Source organism: Schistocerca serialis, chromosome 2 (genome assembly GCF_023864345.2).
Source record: "Schistocerca serialis cubense isolate TAMUIC-IGC-003099 chromosome 2, iqSchSeri2.2, whole genome shotgun sequence".
NCBI classification, from domain to species: Eukaryota; Metazoa; Arthropoda; class Insecta; order Orthoptera; family Acrididae; genus Schistocerca; species Schistocerca serialis.
The window spans coordinates 66,435,939-66,455,554 of NC_064639.1; positions in this window are offsets into that span (position 1 = coordinate 66,435,939).

Consider the following 19,616-nt stretch of genomic DNA (forward strand, 5'->3'; position numbering starts at 1 on the left):
TGAGCGTTTCCTGTCAGATCAGAATTAGATTCTGTTGCGCCACTGCAACATTACTGTATTCCCTTGGACCTTCACATTGACGACGAAACACAGAAATTGCGTCGGTATTTAATAAAAAAGCACAATGGCGATTTCAGTACAAGAAGAGTCAATCTCCTCGTAGTTTCAGGGTTGATTTGAGCATTTCCTGGGAGATCAATATTAGATTACGATGCACTACTGTAGCTATTCTCTATCCCTTGGACCTTCACATTAACGATGAAACACAGTGATTCCGTCGTGATTTATTACAATATGCACATTGCCCACTTAAGTACAAGAAGAGTGACTCTTCTTATTGTTTGTGGCTTGCTTTGAGCGTTTCCTGGGAGATCAGTATTAGATTCCGATGAACCACTGCAGCGTTACTGTATCCCTTGGACCTTCACATTGACGATGAAAGACAGAAATTGCGTTGGGAATTAATACAGAAGGCACAATGCCGACTTAAGTAAAGAAGAGTAAATCCTCTCATTGTTTCTGGTTTGCTTTGAGCGTATCCTGGGAGATCAGTATTAGATTCCGATGCATTACTGTGGCTATACTCTATCCCTTGGACCTTCACATTGACAATGAAACACAGTGATTGCGTCGGGATCTAATACAAAAGGCACAATCCCGACTTAAGTACAAGAAGAGTGACTCTTCTCATTGTTTGTGGCTTGCTTTGAGCGTTTCGTGGGAGATCAGTATTAGATTCCGATGCACCACTTCAGCGTTACTGTATACGTTGGACCTTGACATTTACGATGAATCACAGAAATTGCGTCGGGATTTAACACAAAAGGCACAATGCCTACTTAAATACAATAAGAGTGACTCTTCCCATTGTCTGTGGCTTGGTTTGTACGTTTCCTGGGAGATCAGTATTAGATTCCGATGCACCACAACAGAGTTACTTTATCCCTTAGACCTTCACATTGACGATGAAACACAGAAATTGCGTCAGTGTTTAATAGAAAAGTCACAATGCCGACTTAAGTACAAGAAAAGTAAATCTTCTCATTGTTTCCGGTTTGCTTTGAGCGTTTAATGGGAGATCAGTATTAGATTCCGCAGCACTACTGTAGCTTTACCCTATCCCTTTGATCTTCACATTGAGGAAGAAACACAGAAATGGCGTCAGGATTTAATACAAAAGGCACAATGCCGACTTAACTACGAGAAGAGTAGGTCTTCACGTTGTTTCTGGTTTGGTCGGAGCGATTCCTGGGAGATCAGTATTAGATTTCGATGCTCTACTGTAGCTATACTCTATCCCTTGGATTTTCACATTGTCGATGAAACACAGAAACTGCGTCGGGATTTAATACAAGAGGCACAATGCCGACTTAAGTACACGAAGAGTAAATCTTCTGATTGTCCCATGTTTTCTTTGAGCGTTTCGTGGGAGATCAGTTATAGATTCCGATGATTTACTGCAGCTTTACATTTTTTCTGGGACTTTCGCATTGACGATGAAACACACAAATTGCGTCGGGATTTAATACAAAAGGCATAATGCCGACTTAACTACAGGAAGAGTAACTCTTCTGATTGTTTGTGCCTTGCTTTGAGCGTTTCCTGGGATATCAGTATTAGATTCCGATGCACTACTGCAACTTTACTCTATCCCTTGGACCTTCACACTGACGATGAAACACAGAAATTGCGTCGGGATCTAATACAATAGGCACAATCCCGACTTAAGTACAAGAAGAGTGAGACTTCTCATTGTTTGTGTCTTGCTTTGAGCGTTTCCAGGGGGATCAGTATTAGTTCCGTTGCACTACTGTAGCTTTACCCTATCCCTTTGACCTTCACATTGACGATGAAACACAGAAATTGCGTCGGGATTTAATACAAAAGGCACAATGACGACTTAAGTAAAACAAGGGTAAATCTTCTCATTGTCTCTGGTTTACTTTGAGCGTTTCCTGGGAGACCAGTATTAGATTTCGATGCACCACATCAGGATTACTGTATCCCTTGGACGTTCACGTTTACTGTGAAACACAGAAATTGCGTCGGGATTTAATTCAAAGGGCATAATGCCGACTTAAGTACAAGAACAGTAAATCTTCTCATTGTTTCTGGTTTGCTTTGAGCGTTTCCTGCGAGACAGGGATTAGATTTCGATGCACCACATCAGATTTACTGTATTCCTTGGACCTTCACGTTTACGAGGAAACACAGAAATTGCGTCGGGATTTAATAAAAAACGCACAATGCCGACTTAAGTACAAGAAGAGTAAACCTTTTCATTGTTTCTGGTTTGATATGAACGTTTCCTGGGAGATTGGTATTAGACTCCGACGCACTACTGTAGCATTACTCTATCATTTGGACCTTAATATTGACGATGACACACAGAAATTGCGTCTGGATTTAATACAATAGGCACAATTCCGACTTAAGTACTAAAAGAGTGACCCTTCACATTGTTTGTGGCTTGCTTTGAGCATTTTCGGGGAGATCAGTATTACATTCCGATGAACCACTGCAGTGTTACTGTATCCCTCGGACCTCCACATTGACGAAGAAACACAGAAATTGCGTCGGGATTTAATACAAAAGGCATAATGCCGAGTTAACTACTAGAAGAGTAACGCTTCTAATTGTTTGTGACTTGCTTTGAGCCTTTCCTGGGATATCTGTGTTAGATTCCGATGCTCTACTGCTACTTCACTCTAGCGCTTGGGCCTCCACATTGACGATGAAACACAGAAATTGCGTCGGGATCTAATACAAAAGGCACAATCCTGACATAAGCACAAGCAGAGTGACTCTTCTTATTGTTAATGGCATGCTTTGAGCGTTTCCTGGGACATCAGTATTAGATTCCGATGCACCACTTCAGCATTACTGCATGCCTTGGACATTCACGTTGACGATGAAACACAGAAATTGCGTCAGGATTTAATACAAAAGGCACAATGCCGACTTAAGTTCAAGAAGAGTGAATCTTCTCACGGTTTCTGGTTTGCTCTGAGCGTTTCCTAGGAGACCAGTATTAGATTTCGATGCACCACATCAGGTTTACTGTATCCCTTGGACCTTCACACATACAATGATACACAGAAATTGCGTCGGGATTTAATACAAAAGGCACAATGCCGACTTAAGTACAAGAAGAGTATATCTTCTCATTGTTTCTGGTTTGCTTTGAGCGTTTCCTGGGAGTACAGTATAAGATTCCGATGCACTATTGAAGCTTTACTCTATCCCTCGCACCTTCGCATTGACGATGAAACACAGAAATTGCGTCGGGATTTAATACAAAAAGCACAATGCCGACATAAGTACAAGAAGAGTGACTCTTCTCATTGTTTGTGGCTTGCTTTGAGCGTTTCCTGGGAGATCAGTATTAGATACCGATGCTCCACTGCAGCGGTTCTGTATCCCATGGACCTTCATATTGGCGATGAAACACATATATTGGGTCGGGATTTAATACAAAAGACACAATGCCGACTTAAGTACAAGAGGACTGACTCTTCCTACATTCAATGATTTGAGCCTTTCCTGTGACACCAGTTTTAGATATCGATGCTTCACTTCAGGTTTACTTCTTATTGACGATGAAATACAGAAATTGCATCGAAACTAAATACAAAAGGTACAATGCTGACTTAAGTACAAGAAGACTGACTCCTCTTACTGTCTATTTTTTGAACTTTTCCGTTGAGACCAGTTTTAGATTCCAATGCTTCACCTCAGTTTTACTGTATCCCTTGGACCTTCTTATTGACGGTGAAACATAGAAATTGCTTCGGAATTAAATACAAAAGGCACAATGCCGACTTAAGTACAAGAAGACTGACTCTTCTTACTGTCTATGCTTTGAACTGTTCCTATGAGACCAGTTTTAGATTCCGATGCTTCACTTCAGGTTTACTGTATCCCTTGGACCTTCGTATTGACGATGAAACGCAGAAATTGCATCGGAATTAAATACAAAGGGCGCAATGCCAACTTAAGTACAAGAAGACTGACACTACGTACTGTCTATGGTTTGAACCTTTCCTGTGAGACCAGTTCTAGATTCCCATGCTTCACATCAGGTTTACTGTATCCTTTGTACCTACTTATTGACGATGAAACACAGAACTTGCATCGGAATTATATAGAAAAGGCACAATGCCGACTTAAGTACAAGAAGACTGACTCTTCTTACTGTCTATGGTTTGAAACCTTCCTGTAAGACCAGATTTAGATTCCGATGCTTCACTTCAGGTTTACTGTATCCCTTGGTCCTTCTTATTGTCGATGAAACACATAAATTGCATCGGAATTAAATACAAAAGGCACAATGCCGACTTAAGTACAAGAAGACTGACTCTTCTTACTGTCTATGACTTGAACCTTTCCTATGAGACCAGTTGTGGATATCGATGCTTCACTTCAGGTTAACTGTATCCCTTGGTCCTTCTTATTGACGATGAAACACATGAATTGCATCGGAATTAAACCAAATGGCATAAAGCCGACTTAATCACAAGAAGACTGACTCATCGTACTGTCTATGGTTTGGACCATTCCTGTGATACCAGTTTTAGATTCCGATGCTACACTTCAGGTTTTCTGAATCCCTTTGACCTCCATATTGACGATGAAAGACAGAAATTGCATCGGAGTTAAATACAAAAGTCACAATGCCGACTTAAGTACAAGAAGACTGTCTCTTCCTACTGTCTTTGTTTTGAATCTGTCCTGTCAGACCAGTCTTAGATTCCGATGCTTCACTTCAGGTTTACTGTATCCCTTGGACTTTCTTATTGACGATGAAACACAGAAATTGCATCGGAATTACATACAAAAGGCGCAATGCCGACTTAAGTACAAGAAGACAGACTCTTCGTACTGTCTATGCCTTGAAACTTTCCTGTGAGACGAGTTTTAGAATCCGACGGTTTACTTCAAGTTTATTGTAATGCTTGGACCTTCTTACTGACGATGAAAGACAGAAATTGCATCGGAATTAAATACAAAAAGCACAATGCCGACTTGAGCACAAGAAGACTGACTCGTCTTACTGTCTATGCTTTGAACCTTTCCCATGAGACCAGTTTAGTACAAGAAGACTGACTCTTCTTACTGTCTATGTTTGAACCTTTCCTCTGAGACCAGTTTTAGATTCCGATGCTTCACTTCAGGTTTACTGTAACCCTTGGACCTTCTTATAGACGATGAATTACAGATATCGTATCGGAAGTAAATACAAAAGGCACAATGCCGACTTAGGTGCAAGGAGACTGACTCTTCTTACTGTCTATGTTTTGAACCTTACCTGTGAGACCAGTTTTAGATTCCGATGCTTCATTTCAGGTTTACTTTATCCCTTGGAACTTCTTATTGACGATGAAACACAGAAACTGCATCGGAATTACATGCAAAAGGCACAATGCCGACATAGGTACAAGAAGATGTTCTCTTCTTACTGTCTATGATTTTAACCTTTCATGTCAGGCCAGATTTAGATTCCGATGCTTCACTTCCGATTTACTATTTCCCTTAGACCTTCTTGCTGACGATGAAACACAGATATTGCATCGGAATTAAATACAAAAGGCACAATGCCGACTTAAGAACAAGATTTACTCTTCTTACAGTCTATGTTTTTAACCTTTCCTGTGAGACCAGTTTAAGATATAGATGCTCACGTCAGGTTTACTGTATCCCTTGGACCTTCTTATTGACGATGAAACACACAAATTGCATCGGAATTAAATACAAGAGGCACAATGCCGACTTAAGTACAAGAAGACTGACTCTTCTAACTTTCTATGTTATGAACCATTCCTGTGAGACCAGTTTTAGAATATGATACTTCACTTCAGGTTTACTGTAATTCTGGTACCTTGTTATTGACGATGAAACACAGAAATTGCAGCGGAATTGAATACAAAATGCACAATGCCGACTTGAGTACAAGAATACTGATTCTTTTTACTGTCTATGTTTTGAACCTTTCCTGTGAGACAGGTTGTAGCTATCCATGCTTCACATCAGGTTTACTGTATCCCTTGGCCCTTCTCATCGTCGATGAAACACAGATATTGCATCGGAATTCAATACAAAAGGCACAATGCTGACTTAAGTACAAGAAAAGTGACTCTTCTTACTATCTATGTTTTAAACCTTTCATGTGAGACCAGTTTTAGATTTAGATGCTTCACTTCAGGTTTACTGTATCCCTTGGACTTTCTTATTGACGACGAAACACAGAAATTGCATCGGAATTAAATACAAAAGGCACAATGCCGACTTAAGTACAAGAAGACTGACTCTTCTTACTGTCTGTGTTTTAAACCTTTCCTGTGAGACCAGTGTTAGATTAAGAGGCTTCACTTCAGGTTTACCGCATACCATGGACCTTCTTATTGACGAAGAAACACAGAATTTGCATCGGAATTAAATACAAAAGGAAGAATGCAGACTTAAGCACAAGACGACTGACTCCTCTTACTGTCTATGTTTTGAACCTTTCCCGTGGGACCATTTTTATATTTCGATGCTTCACTTCAGGGTTACAGTATCCCGTGGACCTTCTTATTGACGATGAAACACATAAATTGCATCGGAATTTAATACAAAAAGCACAATGCCGACTTAAGTCCAAGAAGACTGACTCTTCCTACTGTCTATGTTTTGAACCTTTCTGTCAGACCAGTTTTAGATTCCGATGCTTCACTACAGGTTTACTGTATCCCTTGGAGTTTCTTATTAACGACGAAACACAGAAATTGCATCGGAATTGCATACAAAAGGCGCAATGCCGACTTAAGTACAAGAAGACAGACTCTTCGTACTGTCTATGCTTTGAAACTTTCCTGTGAGACCAGTTTTAGATTCTGATGCTTCACTTCAGGTTTACTGTAACGCTTAAACCTTCTTACTGACGATGAGAGACAGAAATTGCATCGGAATTAAATACAAAACCGCTCAATGCCGACTTGAGCACAAGAAGACTGACCCTTCTTACTGTCTATGTTTTGAACCTTTCCTGTGAGACCAGTTTTAGATTCCGATGCTTCACTTCAGGTTTGCTGTATCCCTTGGACCTACTTATTGACGAAGAAACACAGAAATTGCATCGGAATAAAATACAAAAGGTACAATGCCGACTTAAGTACAAGAAGACGGCCTCTTCTTACTGTCTATGTTTTGAACCTTTCCTGTGAGACAAGTTTTAGATTCTGATGCTTTACTTAATGTTTACTGTATCCCTTGGACCTTCATTTTGACGATGAAACACAGAAATTGCATCGGAATTAAATAAAAATGGCACAATGCCGACTTAAGTACAAGAAGACTGACTCTTCTTAATGTCTATGGTTTGAACCTTTCCTGTGAGACCAGTGTTAGATTAAGATGCCTCACTTCAGGTTTACTGTATACCATGGACCTCCTTATTGACGATGAATCACAGTAATTGCATGGGAATTAAATACAAAAGGCACAGTGCCGACTTAGGTTCAAGAAGACTGACTCTTCTTAATGTCTATGCTTTGAACCTTTCCTGTGAGGCCAGTTTTAGATCCCGATGCTTCGCTTCAGGTTTACTGTATCCCTTAGACCCTCGTATTGACGACGAAACACAGAAATTGCATCGGAGCCAAATACTAAAGGCACAATGCCGACTTAAATACAAGAAGACTGACTGTTCTTAATTTCTATGTTTTGAACCTTTTCTGTGAGACCAGTTTTCGAATCCGATGCTTCACTTCAGGTTTACTGTTTCCTTGGACCTTATTATTGACGATGAAACACAGATATTGCATCGGAATTACATACAAAAGGCACAATGAAGTCTTAAGTGCAAGAAGATTTACTCTTCTTACTGTCTATGATTTTAACCTTTCCTGTGAGACCAGTTTTAGATTCCGATGCTTCACTTCCGGTTTACTGTTTCCCTTGGACCTTCTTATTGACGATGAAACACAGAATTTGCATCGGAAGTAAATGCAAAAGGCACAATGCCCACTTAAGTACAATAGGACTGACTCTTATTACATTCTATGATTTGAGCCTCTCCTGTGAGACAAGTTTTAGATAAGGTTGCTTCAATTCAGGTTTATTGTATCCCTTGGACCTTCTTATTGACGATGAGACACAGAAATTGTATCGGAATTAAATACAAAAGGCACAATGCCGACTTAAATACAAGAAGACTGACTCCTATTACTGTCTATGTTTTAAACCTTTCCCGTGAGACCATTTTTAGATATCGATGCTTCACTTCAGGTTTACTGTATCCCGTATACCTTTTTATTGCCGAAGAAACACAGAAATTGCATCGGAATTAAATACAAAATGCACACTGCCGATTTAGGTACAAGAAAACTGGCTCTTCTTACTGTCTATGTTTTTAACCTTTCCTGTGAGACCAGTTTTAGATTCCGATGCTTTACTTAAGGTTTACTGTATCCCTTGGAACTTCTTGTTGACGATGTAACACAGAAATTGCATAAAAGCTAAATAATAAAGGCACAATGCCGACTTAAATACAAGAAGACTGACTATTCTTACTGTCTATGTTTTGAACCTTTTCTGTGAGACCAGTTTTAGATTCCGATGCTTCACTTCAGGTTTACTGTATCGTTTGTACCGTCTTATTGACGATGAAACACAGAAATTGCATCGGAATTAATTACAAAAGGCACAATACCGACAAAAGTACATGAAGACTGACTCTCCTTACTGGCTATGTTTTGAGCCTTTCCTGTGAAACCAGTTTTAGATTCCGATGCTTCACTTCAGGTTAATTGTATACCTTGGAACCTCATATTGACGATGAAACGCAGAAATTGCACCGGAACTAAATAAAAAGGCACAATGCCGACTTAAGTACAAGAAGACTTACTCTATTTACCGTCTATGGTTTGAACCTTCCCTGTGAGACCAGTTGTAGTTATCGATGCTTCACTTCAGGTTTTACAGTACCCCTTGGGCCTTCTTGTCGTCGATGAAACGCAGATATTGCATCGGAATTAAATAAAAAAGCACAATGCCGACTGAAGTACAAGAAAACTGACTCTTCTTACTATCAATGATTTGAACCTTTCCTGTGAGACCAGTTTTAGATTCCGGTGCGTCACTTCAGGTTTACTGTATCCCTTGGACCTTCTTATTGACGATGAAACACAGAAATTGCATCGGAATTAAATACAGAAGGCACAATGCCAACTTAATTACAAGAAGACTGACTCTTCTTACTGTCTATGCTTTGAACCATTCCTATGAGGCCAGTTTTGGATTCCGATATTACACTTCAGGTTTACTGTATCCCTTTGACCTCCTTATTGACGATGAAACACAGAAATTGAATCGGAATTAAATACAAAAGGCACAATGCCGACCTAAGTACAAGAAGACTGACTCTTTTTACTGTCAATGTTTTAAACCTTTCCTATGAGACCAGTTTTAGATTCCGATGCTTCACTTCATGATTACTGTATACCATAGACCTTCTTATTGACGATGAAACCCAGAATTTGCATCGGAATTAAATACGAACATCACAATGCCGACGTAAGTACAAGAAAACTGACTTTTCTTACTGTCTATGTTTTGAACCTTTTTCGTGAGAACATTTTTAGATTTCGATGCTTCACTTCAGGTTTACTGTATCCCGTGGACCTTCTTATTGACGATGAAACACAGAAATTGCATCGCAATTAAATACAAAAGCCACAAAGCAGACTTAAGTACAAGAAGACTGACTCTTCTTACTGTCTATGTTTGAACCTTTCCAGTGAGACCAGTTTTACATTTCGATGCTTCACTTCATGTTTACTGTATCCCTTGGACCTTCTTATAGACGATGAATTACAGATATCGTATCGAAAGTAAATACAAAAGGCGCAATGCCGAATGAGGTACAAGGAGACTGACTCTTCTTACTGTCTATGTTTTGAGCCTTACCTGTGAGACCAGTTTTAGAATCCGATGCTTCACTTCCGGTTTACTATTTCCCTTGGACCTTCTTGTTGACGTTGAAACACAGAAATTGCAACGGAATTAAATACAAAAGGCACAATGCCGAATTAAGTACAATAGGACTGACTCTTCCTACGTTCTATGATTTGAGCCTTTCCTGTGAGACAAGTTTTAGTTATCGATGCTTCAATTCAGGTTTACTGTATCCCGTGGACCTTCGTATTGACGATGAAACAGAGAAATTGCATCAGAATCAAATACAAAATGCACAATGCCGACTTAAGTACAAGAAGACTGACTCTTCTTACTGTCTATGCTTTTAACCTTTCCTGTGAGAACAGTTTTAGATTCAGATGCTTCACTTCAGGTTTTCTGTAATCCTTGGAACTTGTTATTGACGATGAAACACAGAAATTGCATCGGAATTAAATACAAAAGGCACAATGCCGACTTGAGCACAAGAAGTATGACTCTTCTTTCTGTCTATGTTTTGAACCTTTCCAGTGAGACTAGTTTTAGATACTGATGATTTACTTTAGGTTTACTGTATCCCTTGGACCTTCTTAATGACGATGAAACACAGAAATTGCATCGGAATTAGATACAAAAGGCACAATGCAGACTTAAGTACAAGAGTACTGACTCTTCTTACATTCTATGATTTGATCCTTTCGTGTGAGACCAGTTTTAGATACCGATGCGACACTTCAGGATCACTGTATCCAGTGGACCTACTTTTTCACGATGAAACACATATATTGCAACGGAATTAATTAGAAAAGGCACAATGCCGACTTAAGTACAAGAGGACTGACTCCTTTTACTGTCTATGTTTTGTACCTTTCGTGTGAGACCAGTGTTAGATTTAGATGCTTCACTTCAGGTTTACTGTATACCATGGACGATTTTATTGACGATGAAACACAGAAATTGAATCGGTATTAAATACAAAAGGCACAATGCCGACTTAAGTACAAGAAAACTGACTCTTCTTACTGTCTATGTTTTAAACATTTCCTGTGAGACCAGTTTTAGATTCCGATGCTTCACTTCAGATATACTGTATCCCGTGGACCTTCTCATTGACGATGAAACACAGAAATTGCATCGGAATTAAATACAAAAGCCACAATGCAGAATTAAGTATAAGAAGACTGACTCTTCTTACTGTGTATGTTTGAACCTTTCCTGTGAGACCTGTTTTAGATTCCGATGCTTTACTTCAGTATTACTGCATCCCTTTGTACCTTCTTATTGACGATGAAACACAGAAATTGGGTCGGAATTAAATACAAAAGGCACAGTGATGACTAAGGTACCGGAAGACTGACTCTCCTTACGGTCTATGTTTTGAACCTTTCCTGTGAGACCAGTTTTAGATTTCGATGCTTCACTTCAGGATTACTGTATCCCTTTGACCTTCTTATAGACGATCAATTACGGATATCGTATCGGAATTAAATACAAATGGCACAATGCCGACTTAGGTACAAGGAGACTGACTCGTCTTACTGTCTATGTTTTGAACATTTCCTGTGAGACCTGTTTTAAATTCCGATATTACGCTTCAGGTTTACTGTATCCCTTGGCCCTTCTTATTGACGATGAAACAAAGAAATTGCATCGACGCTAAATACTGAAGGCACAATGCCGACTTAAATACAAGAAGACTGACTCTACTTACTGTCTATGTTTTGAACCTTTCCTATGAGACCAGTTTTACATTCCGATGCTTCACTTTAGGTTTACAGAATCCCTGGGACCTGTTTAATGAAAATGAAACACAGAAATTGCATCGGAATTATATACATAAGGCACAATGCCGACTTAAGCACAAGATGACTGGCTCTTCTTACTGTCTATGTTTTGAACCTTTCCTGTGAGACCAGTTTTAGATTCCGATGCTTCACTTCAGGTTTACTGTATCCCTTGGACCTTCTTATTGACGATGAAACACAGAAATTGCATCGGAATGAAATACAAAAGGCACAATGCCGACTTAAGTACAAGAAGACTGTCTCTTCTTACTGTCTATGTTTGGAACATTTCCTGTGTGACCAGTTTTAGATTCCAATGTTTCACTTCATGTTTACAGTATGCCTTGGACCTACGTATTGACAATGAAACACAGAAATTGCAACGGAATGAAATACAAAAGGCACAATGCCGACTTAAGTACAAGAAGACTGACTCTTCTTACTGTCGATGCTTTTAACCGTTCCTGTGAGACAATTTTTAGATTACGATGCTTCACTTCAGGTTTACTGTTTCCCTTGGACCTATTTATTGAAAATGACACACAGAAATTGCATCGGAATTATATACATAAGGCACAATGCCGACTTCAGCACAAGAAGACTGACTCTTCTTACTGTCTATGCATTGAACCTTTGATGAGAGACCAGTTTTAGATTCCGATGCATCACGTCAGGTATACTGTATCCCTTGGACCTTCTTATTGACGACGAAACACAGAAATTGCATCGGAATTAAATACAAAAGGCGCAATGCTGACTTAAGTACATGAAGACTGACTCCTCGTACTGTCTATGCTTTGAACCTTTCCTGTGAGACCAGTTTTAGATTCCGATGCTTCACTTCAGGTTTATTGTATCCTTTGGACCTTCTTACTGACGATGAAACACAGAAAATGAATCTGAATTAAATACAAAAGGCACAATGCCGACTTAAGTACAACAAGACTGACTCTTCTTACCGTCGAAGTTTGAACCTTTATTGTGAGACCTGTTTTAGATTCCAATGCTTCACATCAGGTTTACTGTATACCTTGGACCTTCTTATTGACGATGAAACACAGAAATTGCATAGAAAAAAATACTAAAAGAACAATGTATACTTAGGTACAAGATGACTGATTCTCAATACTGTCTACATTTTGTACCATTCCTGTGAGACCAGTTTTAGATTCCGATGTTTCACTTCAGGCTTACTGTATCCCTTGGACCTTCCTATTGACGATGAAACACAGAAATTGCATCGGAACTAAATACAAAAGCCACAATGACGACTTAGGTACAAGAAGACTGACTCTTCTTACTGTCTATGATTTGAACCTTTCCTGCAACACCAGTTTTAGATTCCGACGCTTCACTTCAGGTTCACTTTATCCCTTGGACCTTCTTATTGTCGTTGAAACACAGAAATTGCATCGGAATTAAATACAAAAGGCACAATGCCGACTTAAGGACAAGAAGACTGACTCTTCTTACTGTCTATGTTTTAATCCTTTCCTGAGAGTCCAGTTTTAGATTCCGATGCTTCACTTCAGGTTTACTGTATCCCTTGGACCATCTTATTGACGATGAAACACAGAAATTGCATCCGAATTAAATACAAAAGGCACAATGCCGACTTAAGTACAAGAAGACTGACTCTTCTTACTTTCTATACTTTTAAACTTTTCTGTGAGACCAGTTTTAGATTCCGATGCTTCACTTCAGGTTTACTGTATCGCTTGGACCTTCTTATTGACGATAAATCACAGAAATTGCATCGGAATTTAATACAAACGGCAGAAGGCCAACGTAAGTACAATAAGACTGACTCTTCTTACTGTCTATGTATTGAACATTTCCTGAGAGACCAGTTTTACATTCCGATGCTTCACTTCAGGTATACTGTATCCCTTGGGCTTTCTTATTGGAGACGAAACAGAAGATTGCATCGGAATTAAATACAAAATGCACAATGCCGACTTAAGTACAAGGAGACTGACTCTTCTTACTGTCTATGTTTTGAACCTTTTCTGTGAGACCAGTTTTAGATTCCGATGCCTCACTTCAGGTATACTGTATGACTCGGACCGAGTTAATAGTGATGAAACACAGAAATTGCATCGGAATTAAATACAAAAGGCACAATGCCGACTTCAGCACAAGAAGACTGACTCTTGTTACTGTCTATGTTTTGAACCTTTCCTGTGAGACTAGTTTTAGATTCCGACGCTTCACTTCAGGTTTACTGTATCCCTTGGACATTCTTATTGACAATGATACACAGAAATCGCATCGGAATGAAATACAAAAGGCACAATGCCGACTTAAGTACAAGAAGACTGACTCTACTTACTGTCTATGCTTTGAACCTTTCCTGAGAGACCAGTTTTAGATTTCGATGCTTCACTTCAGGTTTACTGTAACCCTTGGTCCGTCTTATAGAGGATGAATTACAGATATCGTATCGGAATTAAATACAAACGGCACAATGCCGACTTAGGAACAAGGAGACAGACTCGTCTTCCTGTCTATGTTTTGAACGTTTCCTGTGTGACCAGTTTTAGATGCCGATATTACGCATCAGGTTTACTGTATCCCTTGGACCCTCTTACTGACGATGAAACACAGAAATTGCATCGGAGCTAACTACTAAATGCACAATGCCGACTTAAATACAAGAAGACTGACTCTTCTTACTGCCTATGCTTTGAACCATTTCTGTGAGACCAGTATTAGATTCCGATGCTTCACTTCAGGTTTACTGTATCTTTTGGACCTTCGTATTGATGATGAAACACAGAAATTGCATCGGAACTAAATACAAAAGGCACAATAGCGATTTAAGTACAAGAAGACTGACTCTTCTTACTGTCTATGATCTGGACATTTCCTGTGAGGCCAACTTTAGATTCCGATGCTTCACTTCAGGTTTACTGTATCCCTTGGACCTTCTTATTGACGATGAAACACAGAAATTGCATCGGAACAAAATACAAAGCCACAATGACGACTTAGGTACAAGAAGACTGACTCTTCTTACTGTCTATGATTTGAACCTTTCCTGCGACACCAGTTTTAGATTCCGATGCTTCACTTCAGGTTCACTTTATCCCTTGGACCTTCTTATTGACGTTGAAACACAGAAATTGCATCGGAATTAAATACAAAAAGCACAATGCCGACTTATGTACAAGAAGACTGACTCTTCGTACTGTCTATGTCTTGAACCTTTCCTGTGAGACCAGTTTTAGATTCAGATGCTTCATTTCTGGTTTACTGTATCTCTTGGACGTTCCTATTGACGATGAAACACAGAAAATGCATCGGAATTAAATACAAAAAGCGCAAAGCCGACTTAAGGACAAGAAGCCTGACTCTTCTTACTTTCTATACTTTTAAACTTTTCTGTGAGACCAGTTTTAGATTCCGATGCTTCACTTCAGGTTTACTGTATCGCTTGGACCTTCTTATTGGCGATAAATCACAGAATTTGCATCGGAATTAAATACAAACGGCAGAAGGCCGACGTAAGTACAATAAGACTGACTCTTCTTACAGTCTATGTATTGAACATTTCCTGAGAGACCAGTTTTAGATTCCGATGCTTCACTTCAGGTATACTATATCCCTTGGACCTTCTTATTGAAGACGAAACAGAAGATTGCATCGGAATTAAATACAAAATGCACAATGCCGACTTAAGTACAAGGAGACTGACTCCACTTACTGTCTATGTTTGGAACCTTTTCTGTGAGACCAGTTTTAGATTCCGATGCTTCACTTCCGGTTTACTGTATCCCTTGGGCCTTCTTATTGACGATAAAACACAGAAATTGCATCGGAGTTAATTACAAAAGGCACTATGCCATCTTAAGTACAAGAAGACTGACAATTCTTACTGTCTATGCTTTGAACTGTTCCTGTGTGACCAGTTTTAGATTCCGATGCTTCACTTGAGGTTTACCGTAACCCGTGGACCTTCTTATTGACTGTGAAACACAGAAATTGCATCGGAATTAAATATAAAAGGCACAACGCCGACTTAAGTACAACAAGACTCACTCTTCTTACCGTCTAAGTTCGAACCTTTCCTGTGAGACCTGTTTTAGATTCCAATGCTTCACATCCGGTTTACTGTATCCCTTGGACCTTCTTATTGACGATGAAACACAGAAATTGCATCGAAAAAAATACTAAAAGAACAATGTATACTTAGGTACAAGATGACTGATTCTTATTACTGTCTTTATTTTGAACCTTTCCTGTGAGACCAGTTTTAGATTCCGTTGTTTCACTTCAGGCTTACTGTATCCCTTGGACTTTCTTATTGACGATGAAACACAGAAATTGCATCGGAATATGATACAAAATGCACAATGCCGACTTAAGTACAAGAAGACTGACTCCTCGTACTGTCTATGTTTTGAACACTTTCCAGTGAGACCCGTTTTAGAATCCGATTCGTCGCTTCGGTTTACTGTATCCCTTGAACCTTCTTATTGACGTTGAAACACAGATATTGCATCGGAAATAAATATAAAATGCACAATGCCGACTTAAGTACAAGAAGACTGGCTCTTCTTACTGTCTATGTTTTGAACCTTTCCTGTGAGACCAGTTTTAGATTCCGATGCTTCACTTCAGGTTTACTGTATCCCTTGGCCCTTCTTATTGACGATGGAACACAGAAATTGCATCGGAGCTAAATACTGAAGGCACAATGCCGACTTAAATACAAGAAGACTGACTCTACTTACTGTCTATTTTTTGAACCTTTCCTGTGAGACCAGTTTTAGATTTCGGTGCTTCACTTTAGGTATACGGTATCACTTGGACCCATTTATTGAAAATGAAACACAGAAATTGCATCGGATATATATACATAAGGCACAATGCCCACTTAAGCACAAGATGGCTGGCTCTTCTTACTGTCTATATTTTGAACCTTTCCTGTGAGACCAGTTTTAGATTCCGATGCTTCACTTCAGGTTTACTGTATCCCTTGGACCTTTTATTGACGATGAAACACAGAAATTGCATCGGAATTAAAAACAAGGGGCACAATGACGACTTAAGTACAAGAAGATTGACTCTTCTTACTGTCTATCCTTTGAACCTTTCCTTTGAGACCAGTCTTAGATTCCGATGCTTCACTTCAGGTTTACTGATTCCATTGGACCTTCTTAGTGACGATGAAATACAGAAATTGCATCGGAATTAAATACAATTGGCACAATGCCGACTTAAGTACAAGCAGATTGACTCTACTTACTGTCTATGTTTGGAACCTTTCCTGTGTGACCAGTTTTAGATTCCGATGTTTCACTTCATGTTTACTGTATGCCTTGGACCTTCTTATTGACGATGAAACACAGAAATTGCATCGGAATTGAATACAATAGGCACACTGCCGACTTAAGCACAAGATGGCTGGCTCTTCTTACTGTCTATGTTTTGAACCTTTCCTGTGAGACCAGTTTTAGATTCCGATGCTTCACTTCAGGTTTACTATATCCCTTGGACCTACTTATTGACAATGACACACAGAAATTGCATCGGAAATTAATACAAACGGCACAATTCCGACTTAAGTACAAGAAAACTGACTCTTCTTACTGTCTATGTTTTAAACATTTCCTGAGAGACCAGTTTTAGATTCCGATGCTTTACGTCAGGTATACTGTATCCCTTGGACCTTCATATTGAAGACGAAACAGAAGATTGCATCGGAATTAAATATAAAATGCACAATGCCGACTTAAGTACAAGAAGACTGACTCTTCGTACTGTCTATGATTTGAACCTTTCCTGTGAGACCAGTGTTAGATTCCGATGCTTCCCTTCAGGTTTACTGTATACCTTGGTCCTTCTTATTGGCGATGTAACACAGAAATTGCATCGGAAGTAATTCCAATAGGCACAACGCCGACTTAAATACAGGAAGACTGCCTCTTCTTACTGTCTATGTTTGGAACCTTTTCTGTTAGACCAGTTTTAGATTCCGATGCTTCACTTCCGGTTTACTGCATCCCTTGGGCCTTCTTATTGACGATAAAACACAGAAATTGCATCGGAGATAATTACAAAATCACAATGCCGACTTAAGGACAAGAAGACTGACAATTCATACTGTTTATGCTTTGAACCTTTCCTGTGAGACCAGTTTTAGATTCCGATGCTTCACTTCAGGTTTACTGTAACCCATGGACCTTCTTATTGACGGTGAAACACAGAAAAAAATCGGAATTAAATACAAAAGGCACAATGCCGACTTAAGTACAAGAAGACTGGCTCTTCTTACTGTTTACATTTGAACCTTTCCTGTGAGACCTGATTTAGATTCCGATGCTTCACATCAGGTTTACTGTATCCCTTGGACCTTCTTGTTGACGATGAAACACAGAAATTGCATCGAAAAAAGATACTAAAAGCACAATGTATACTTAGGTACTAGATGACTGACTCTTCTTACTGCCTATGGTTTGAACCTTTCTTGTGAGACCAGATTTAGATTCCGATGCTTCACTTCCGGTTTACAGTATCCCTTGGATCTTCTTATGGCAATGAAACAGAGAAATTGCATCGGAATTAAATACAAAAGGCACAATGCCGACTTATGTACAAGACGACTGACTCTACTTACTGTCTTTGGTTTGAACCTTTCCTAACAGACCAGTTTATATTCCGATGCTTCACTTCAGGTTTACTGCATCCCTTGGACGTTCTGATTGACGACGAAACACAGAAATTGCATCGGAAATAAATACAAAACGCACAATGTCGACTTAAGTACAAGAAGACTGACTCCTCGTACTGTCTATGTTTTGAACACTTTCCAGTGAGACCAGTTTTAGATTCCGATTCTTCACTTCAGGTTTACTGTATCCCTTGAACCTTCTTATTGTCGTTGAAACACAGATATTGCATCGGAAATAAATACAAGAGGCACAATGCCGACTTAAGTACAAGAAGACTGACTCTTCTTACTGTCTATGTTTTGAGCCTTTTCTGTGAGACCATTCTTAGATTCCGATGCTTCACTTCAGGTTTACTGTAACCCTTTTACCTATTTATTGACGATGAAACACAGAAATGGCATCGGAATTATATACATAAGGCATAATGCCGACTTAAGAAGAAGAAGACTCACTCTTCTTACTGTCTTTGCTTTGAACCTTTCGTGTGAGACCAGTTTTAGATTCCGATGCTTCACTTCAGGTATACTGTATCCCTCGGACCGACTTATTGAAGATGAAACACAGATATTGCATCGGAATTAAATACAAAAGGCACAAAGCCGACTTCAGTACAAGAAGACTAACTCTTCTTACTGTCTATAATTTTAAACTTCCCTGTGAGACCAGTTTTAGATTCCGATGCTTCACTTCAGGTTTACTGTATCGCTTGGACCTTCCTATTGAAGATGAAACACAGAAAATGCATCGGAATTAAATACAAAAGGCACAATACCGACTTAAGTACAAGAAGACTGACTCTTCTTATGGCTATGTTTTGAACATTTCCTGTGTGACCAGTTTTAGATTCCGATGCTTCACTTCCAGTTTACTGTATCCCTTGGACCTTCATATTGACGATGAAACACAGAAATCACATCTTAAATAAATACAAAAGGCACAATGCCGACTTAAGTACAGTAGGACTGACTCTTCTTACAGTCTATGATTGAACCTTTCCTGTGAGACCAGTTTTAGAAATCGAAGCTTCAATTCAGGTTTACTGTATCCCTTGAACCTTCATATTGACGATGAAACACAAAAATTGCATCGGAATTAAATACAAAAGGCACAATACCGACTTAAGTACAAGAAGACTGACTCTTCTCTTTGTCTATGATTTGAACTTTTCCTGTGGGACCATTTTTAGATTAAGATGCTTCTTTTCAGGTTTACTGTATCCCTT